This window comes from Aethalodelphis obliquidens, unplaced genomic scaffold (assembly GCF_003676395.1).
Source record: "Aethalodelphis obliquidens isolate GAN/ISIS:26980383/991018 unplaced genomic scaffold, ASM367639v1 scaffold39, whole genome shotgun sequence".
In the NCBI taxonomy this organism is placed as follows: Eukaryota; Metazoa; Chordata; class Mammalia; order Artiodactyla; family Delphinidae; genus Aethalodelphis; species Aethalodelphis obliquidens.
This window is the reverse complement of record NW_020837983.1, coordinates 13,861,786-13,870,120: the sequence shown is the minus strand read 5'-3', so window position 1 is coordinate 13,870,120 and position 8,335 is coordinate 13,861,786. Positions and strand designations below refer to the sequence as shown.

General features: G+C 35.4%; 1 pseudogene; it reads right to left on the bottom strand.

Annotated features, from left to right (window-relative positions):
* LOC113633266 (histone-lysine N-methyltransferase SETD2 pseudogene) overlaps positions 1–8,335 on the bottom strand; it is a 33,787-nt pseudogene that overhangs the window by 1,125 nt on the left and 24,327 nt on the right.

Sequence of the window (8,335 nt, the reverse complement as noted above, 5' to 3'; positions counted from 1 at the left end):
AAATAAATAAATAAATAAATAAATAAATAAATAAATAAATAAATAAACCTGTCCTTCTCCAAGAGTGGGACATTCCCCGGAAGAAGAGAAAGGTTCCACTTGGTTCCTAAAATCACCAAAAGCTACGAATAGAAGTAGAAGTGCCTTTTCCATAAACATTAGTAAAAAGGGTTTAGTCATCTAGACAGGTGGCCTTGATTTGTCCCATCTGCCAGAAACCCAGTTTGAATCCAACCTCTTTTGTAACTGGTAGGTTTTACATTGTTGTACCTGATTCATGGCTGAAACTTTGGAATGGGAACTATGAGGTCCCTGTGCTTTTTTGTTTTTATTTGTTACTATACTTCTTATGGTTCATAACATATAAACAGACTAGTTCGTTGGCAAAAATAGATTAATAAAACTCTTTGCGTCAATGTATCATGCCTTGCATTTCCCTTGACATTCAATGTCAAATCATAAATGAACTTTTTAAAAAAACTTTGCCCCCTTATATAACAAAATAACTTTTAAAATGTTTATATCTATTATGAAAATAACAATATATAGATGGCAAACAATAAAATATAGAAAAATAACAGACATGAATATATATTTATACGATATAAAATATCTTCTATTTGGTATACAGTTAGTTGTGCTGTATTAAAAAATTGCTATTTATATCAGTCATATATCTCACTTTTTACAATTTGAACTTTTCTTGAACTCCAATTTTTTTTCCAGTAGAAATGGGGAAAATATTTTTCCTAACTAATGGACTATTCTTTAAAACATTGAAGTAATCTTTATATGTTCTTAATTACGAAAGCATATTTAGTATTTCCCCTTTGACCTCCTTCCCCAGCATATTAACTAAAGCATCATCAGAATAGTAGTTTCCTATGGTGCATTTTGTGCACTGATGTTCCCCCAAGAGATTGCATTTCTGACCTCCTCATTCTAAGTCTCTCTTCACATCTAGAGGATACATTTTCTCAATGCAAACATGTTTAAAAAGAAAATAGTCAACGTTAGCCCATTTTATGAAGTCCAGATCCATTTGCTTTCATATTCATACAGAAATATTATGAGAACTGTCCAATACACAACTAACAAAAAGGGTAATCATAATATCAATGATCCTAGAGCACTAACAGAGCAGAAAACCTGAATTTCAACGATCGTCCTTGTCTCCATTTTGTCATCTGTAAAATGAGAGGTTATAGATCTTTCTGTCTCTCTGCTTGTCTCTCTCCCTCTAATTCTTTCTCTCTCTCTGCAGCCAACATCTTTAGAGAAACCCTTCTCACATTAACAGGTGAGCATGCTCAAAGAGGATTCCATAAACTCACTCCAGACTCCTTTGCTGCTAGGAAAAGGCCTGTCTCATAGGCTCTGTTACATATGCATAAAAGAAAAATACAGGGAAGAACCTAATAAAATTTAGAAACTCATCTTGTAGCACAACACTTGTGGCAATCAACTCACGTTTATATATTTACTACTGGTCTTATCACATTTCCAAAATGCCCAAATTTTGGTACCTTCTTGGAGGCAACCTGAAGGGCTTGGAATAAATGATCTACATCAATAAAAAGTCTATAGTGACATTTTTTCAAGAGTTAAAATGTGTGCATTTGGAAAAGAAAGTGAAGAATTATAAATTATACCTCTATTACAACTTCTGATCCATTCATAGAATTTTTGTTCTTCATTGCAGCAGTCTGGGCTCTACTTTTTGTAGGATTTTTTTTTCTTCCCTTCTTTTTTTACCTTGGCAGTAATTGCTGTTATATATTTTTTTAAATTTTTATTTTATATTGGAGTATATTTGATTTACAATGTTGTGTTAGTTTCAGGTGTAAAGCAAAGTGATTCAGTTATACATATATCTATTTTTCAGATTCTTTTCCCATATAGGTTATTACAGAGTATTGCGTAGAACTCCCTGTGCTATATGGTAGATCCTTGTTGATTATGTATTTTATATATAGTAATGTGAATATGTTAATTCCAAATTCCTAATTTATCCTTCCCCCCACCTTTCCCCTTTAGTAACCAAAAGTTTGTATTCTAAGTCTGTGAGTCTGTTTCTGTCTTGTAAATAAGTTCATCTGTATCTTTTTTTAGATTCCACATATAAGTGATAATCATACAATATTTGTCTTTGTCTGACTTTCTTCACTTAGTGTGGTAATCTCGAGGTCCATCCATGTTGCTGCAAAGGGCACTATTTCATTCTTTTTTACGGCTGAGTAGTATTCCATTGTGTATATGTACCACATCTACTTTCTCCATTCCTCTGTCAATGGACATTTAGGTTGCTTCCATGTCTTGGCTATTGTAAACAGTGCTGCAATGAACATTGGGGTGCATGTATGTTTTCAAATTATGATTTTCTCTGAACATATGCCCAGGAGTGGGATTGCTAGATCATATGGTAGCTTATTTTTTAGTTTTTTAAGGAACCTTCATACTATTCTCCATTGTGGCTCTATCAATTTACATTCCCACATATATACATTCCCACATATATTGAGGGGCTATCAATAAAGGATGTGTCAGAGTGTTCCCTTTTCTCCACACCCTCTCCAGCATTTGTTATTTGTAGACTTTTTAATGATGGCCATTCTGACCAGTGTGAGGTGTTACCTCATCCTAGTTTTTTTTTTTTTTTAATATTTATTTAATTTATTTATTTGGCTGCACTGGGTCTCAGTTGTGGCACATGGGATCTTTTAGTTGTGGCATGTGGGATCTAGCTCCCTGACCAGGGATCAAACCCAGGCCCCCTGCATTGGGAGTGCAGAGTCTTAGCCACTAGACCACCAGGGAAGTCCCCTTCATTGTAGTTTTGATTTGCATTTCTTTAATAATTAGTTGGGCATCTTTTCATGTGCCTATTGGCCATCTGTATGTCTTCTTTGGAGAAATGTCTATTTAAGTCTTCTGCCCATTTTTTTTATTGGATTATTTGGTTTTTTGTTGTTGAGTTGTATGAGATGTTTGTATATTTTAGAAATTAAGCCCTGGTCTGTTGCATCATTTACAAATATTTTTCCCATTCTGTAGGTCTTTTCAGTTTTATAAATGGTTTCCTTTGCTGTGCAAAAGCTTGTAAGTTTGATTAGGCCTCATTTGCTTACTTTTGCTTTTATTTCTATTGCCTTGGGAGACTGACCTAAGAAACAATTAGTACGACTTATGTCAGAGAATGTTTTCCTTATGATCTCTTCTAGCTTTATGGTGTCTTGTCTTATATTTAAGTCTTTTAGCCATTTTGAGTTTATTTTTGTGCATGGTGTGAAGGCATGTTCTTCACTGATTTACATGCAGCTGTCCAACTTCCCCAGCACCACTTGCAAAACAGACTGTCTTTTCCCATTTTATATTCTTGAGTCCTTTGTCTAATATTAATTGACCATAGTTGTGTGGGTTTATTTCTGGGCTCTCTGTTCTGTTGCATTGATCCATATGTCTTTTTTTGTGTGCCAATACCACACTGCTTTGATTACTGTAGCTTTGTAGTATTGTCTGAAGTCTGGGAGCGCTATGCCTCCTGCTTTGTTCTTTTTCCTCAGGATTGCTTTGGCAATTCTGGGTCTTTTATGATTCCATATAAATTTTAGGATTATTTGTTTTAGTTCTGTGAAAAATGTCATGGGTATTTTGATAGGGATTGCATTAAATCTGTGTATTGCTTTGGGTAGTATGGTCATTTTAACAATTTTATTTCTTCTAATCCAAGAGCATGGGATATCTTTCCATTTGTTTAAATCATCTTTAGTTTCTTTAGTTAATGTTTTGTAGTTCTCAGCATATAAGTCTTTCACCGTCTTGATCAGGTTTATTCCTAATTTTTTTTTCTGGGGTGCTTTATTAAAAAATACTTTTTTTTTTTTTTTTTTTTTTTACTTTCTGCTATTGCATTGTTAGAGTAAAGAAATGCAACCAATTTCTGTATGTTAACCTTGTATTCTGCTACCTTGCTAAATTCATTTATCAGTTCTAGTAGTTTTTGTGTGCCAGTCTTTAGGATTTTCTGTATACAGTATCATGTCATCTGCATATAGAGACAATTTTACCTCTTCCCTTCCAATTTGGAAACATTTTATTTCTTTTTCTTGCCTGATTTCTGTGGCTAGGACTTCCAATACTATGTTGAATAGAAATTGAGAGTGGGCATCCTTGCCTTGTGCCAGATATTAGTGGGAAGGCTTTCAGCTTTTCACTGTTGAGTATTATATTGGCTGTGGGTTGTCATAAATAGCTTTTACTATGTTGAGATGTGTTTCCTCTATACCCACTTTGGTAAGAGTTTTTATCATTAATCGCTGTTGAATTTTGTCAAATGCTTTTTCTGCATCTATCGAGATAATCATGTGAGTTTTTTCCTTTCTTTTGTTGATATGGTGTATCACATTGATTTGCATACGTTGAACCATCCTTGTGAAGAATCCCAATTGGTTGTGGTGTATGATGTTTTTTGTGTGATGTTGGACTTGGTTTGCTAGTATTTTGTTAAGAATTTTTGCATCTATATTAATCAAAAATACTGGCCTATAATTTTCTTTTTTGGTGGTATCTTTATCTGGTTTTGGTATCAACGTGATGGCAGCTTCATAGAACGTCTTTGGGAGTGTTCCCTCTTCAAACTTTTGGAAGAGTTTGAGAAGGATCAGTAAAATTCTTCGTTGTATGTTGGTAGAAGTTGCCTCTGAAGCCATCTGGTCCTAGACATTTTTTGTAGGGAGTTGTTTTTTTTGTTGTTGTTTGTTTGTTTTATTACAGATTCTATTTCACTCTAGTGATCAGTCTGTTCAAATTATTTCTTCTTGATTCAGTTTTGGTGCACAGTATGTTTCTAGAAAGTTGTCCATTTCTTCTAGGTTGTTGAATTGGTTGGCATATAATTGTTCATAGTATTCTTTTATGGCTTTGTGTATTTCTGTGGTATCAGTTGATATTTCTCCTTTTTCATTTCTTATTTTGTTTATTTGGGTGCGTTCTCTTTTCTTCTTGGTGAACCAGGCCTGAGGTTTCTCAGTTTAATTTATCTTTTCAAAGAACCAGCTCTTGTTTTTTTTTTGTTGTTGTTGTTGTTTGTTTTTTTATACTGCAGGTTCTTATTAGTGATCAATTTTATACACATCAGTGTATACATGTCAATCCCAATTGCCCAATTCAGCACATCACCATCCCCACCCCACCATGGTTTTCCCCATTTGGTGTCCATACGTTTGTTCTCTACATCTGTGTCTCAACTTCTGCCCTGCAAACCAGTCATCTGTACCATTTTTCTAGGTTCCACATACATGCGTTAATATACGATATTTGTTTTTTTCTTTCTGACTTACTTCACTCTGTATGACAGTCTCTAGATCCATCCATGTCTCAACAAATGACTCAGTTTCGTTCCTTTCTTGGCTGAGTAATATTCCATTGTATATATGTACCACATCTTCTTTATCCATTCGTCTGTCGATGGGCATTTAGGTTGCTTCCATGACCTGACTATTGTAAATAGTGCTGCCATGAACATTGGGGTGCATGTGCTTTTTGAATTATGGTTTTCTCTGGGTGTATGACGAGTGGTGGGATTGCTGGATCATATGGTAATTCTATTTTTAGTTTTTTAAGGAACCTCCATACTGTTCTCCATAGGGGCTGTATCAATTTACATTCCCACCAACAGTGCAAGAGGGTTCCCTTTTCTCCACACCCTCTCAAGCATTTGTTGTTTGTAGATTTTCTGATGATGCCCATTCTAACTGGTGTGAGGTGATACCTCATTGTAGTTTTGATTTGCATTTCTCTAATAATTAGTGATGTTGAGCAGCTTTTCATGTGCTTCTGGCCATCTGTATGTCTTCTTGGAGAAATGTCTATTTAGGTCTTCTGCCCATTTTTGGATTCGGATGTTTGTTTCTTTAATATTGAGCTGCATGAGCTGTTTACATATTTTGGAGATGAATCCTTTATCCGTTGATTCATTTGCAAACATTTTCTCCCATTCTGAGAGTTGTCTTTTCGTCTTCTTTATGGTTTCCTTTGCTGTGAAAAAGCTTTGAAATTTCATTAGGTCCCATTTGTTTATTTTTGGTTTTATTTCCATTACTCTAGCAGGTGGACCAAAAAAGATATTGCTGTGATTTATGTCAAAGAGTGTTCTTCCTATGTTTCCTTCTAAGAGTTTTATAGTGTCTGGTGTTACATTTAGGTCTCGAATCCATTTTGAGTTTATTTTTGTATATGGTGTTATGGAGTGTTCTAATTTCATTCTTTTACATGTAGCTGTCCAGTTTTCCCAGCAGCACTTATTGAAGAGACTGTCTTTTCTCCATTGTATATCTTTGCCTACTTTGTCATAGATTAGTTGACCGTGGGTGCGTGGGTTTATCTCTGGGCTTTCTATCTAGAGGCTTTCTATCTTGTTGCATTGATCTATGTTTCTGTTTTTGTGCCAGTTCCATATCATCTTGATTACTATACCTTTGTAGTATAGTCTGAAGTCAAGGAGTCTGATTCCTCCGGCTCCATTTTTTTTCCCTCAAGAGTACTTTGGCGATTTGGGGTCTTTTGTGTCTCCATACAAATTTTAAGTTGATTTGTTCTAGTTCTGTAAAAAAATGCCATTGGTATATTTGATAGGGATTGCAATGAATCTGTAGATTGCTTTGGGTACTATTGTTATTTTCACAATATTGATTCTTCCAATCCAAGAACATGGTGTATCTCTCCATCGGTTGGTATCATCTTAAATTTCTTTCATCAGTGTCTTATAGTTTTCTGCATACAGGTCTTTTGTCTCCCTAGATAGATTTATTCCTAGGTATTTTATTCTTATTGTTGCAATGGTAAATGGGAGTGTTTCCATAATTTCTCTAGATTTTTCACCATTAGTGTATAGGAATGCAAGAGATTTCTGTGCATTAATTTTGTATCCTGCAACTTTATCAAATTCATTGATTAGCTCTAGTTTTCTGGTGGCATTTTTAGTATTCTCTATGTATAGTATCATGTCAGCTGCAAACAGTGACAGTTTTACTTCTTCTTTTCCAATCTGTATTTCTTTTATTGCTTTTTCTTCTCTGATTGCCATGGATAGGACTTCCAAAACTATGTTGAATAATAGTGGTGAGAGTGGACATCCTTGTCTCCTTTCTGATCTTAGAGGAAATGCTTTCAGTTTTTCACCATTGAGAATGATGTTGGCTGTGGGTTTCTCCTATATGGCCTTTATTATGTTGAGGTAGGTTGCCTCTATGCCCCCTTTCTGGAGAGTTTTTATGATAAATCGGTGTTGAATTTTGTCAAAAGCTTTTTCTGCATCTATTGAGATGATCATATGGTTTTCACTCTTTAATTTGTTAATACGGTGTATCACATTGATTTGCATATATTGAAGAATACTTGCATCCCTGGGGTAAATCCCACTTGATCGTGGGGTATGATCCTTTTAATGTGTTGTTGGATTCTGTTTGCTAGTATTTTGTTGAGGATTTTTGCATCTATATTGATCAGTGATATTGGTCTCTAATTTTCGTTTATTGTAGTATCTTTGGTTTTGGTATCAGGGTGAGGGTGGCCTCATAGAATGAGTTTGGGAGTGTTCCTTCTTCTGCAATTGTTTGGAAGAGTTTGAGAAGGATAGGTGTTAGTTCTTCTCTAAATGTTTGATAGAATTCACCTGTGAAGCCATCTGGTCCTGGACTTTTGTTTGTTGGAAGATTTTTTTTTAACATTTTTATTGGCGCATAATTGCTTTACAATTGTGTGTTAGTTTCTGCTCTACAACACAGTGAATCAGTCATACACATACACATTTTCCCATATCTCTTCCCTCTTACGTCTCCCTCCATCCCACACTCCCTATCCCACCCCTCCAGGGGGTCACAAGGCACCGAGCTGATCTCCCTGTGCTATGCAGCTGCTTCCCACTGGCTATCTATTTTACATTTGGTAGTGTATATATGTCCATGCCACTCTCTCACTTTGTCACAACGTACCCTTCCCCCTCCCCGTATCCTAAGTCCATTCTCTAGTAGGTATGTGTCTTTATTCCCATCTTACCCCTAGGTACTTCATGACAATTTATTTTTTCTTAGATTCCATGTATATGTGGTAGCATACAGTATTTGTCTTTCTGTTTCTGACTGACTTCACTCTGTACGGCAGACTCTAGGTCCATCCACCTCACTACAACTAACTCAATTTCGTTTCTTTTTATGGCTGAGTAATATTCCATTGTATATATGTGCCACATCTTCTTTATCCATTCATCCGATGATGGACACTTAGGTTGCTTCCATCTCCTGGCTATTGTAAATAGAGCTGCAATGAACATTTTGGT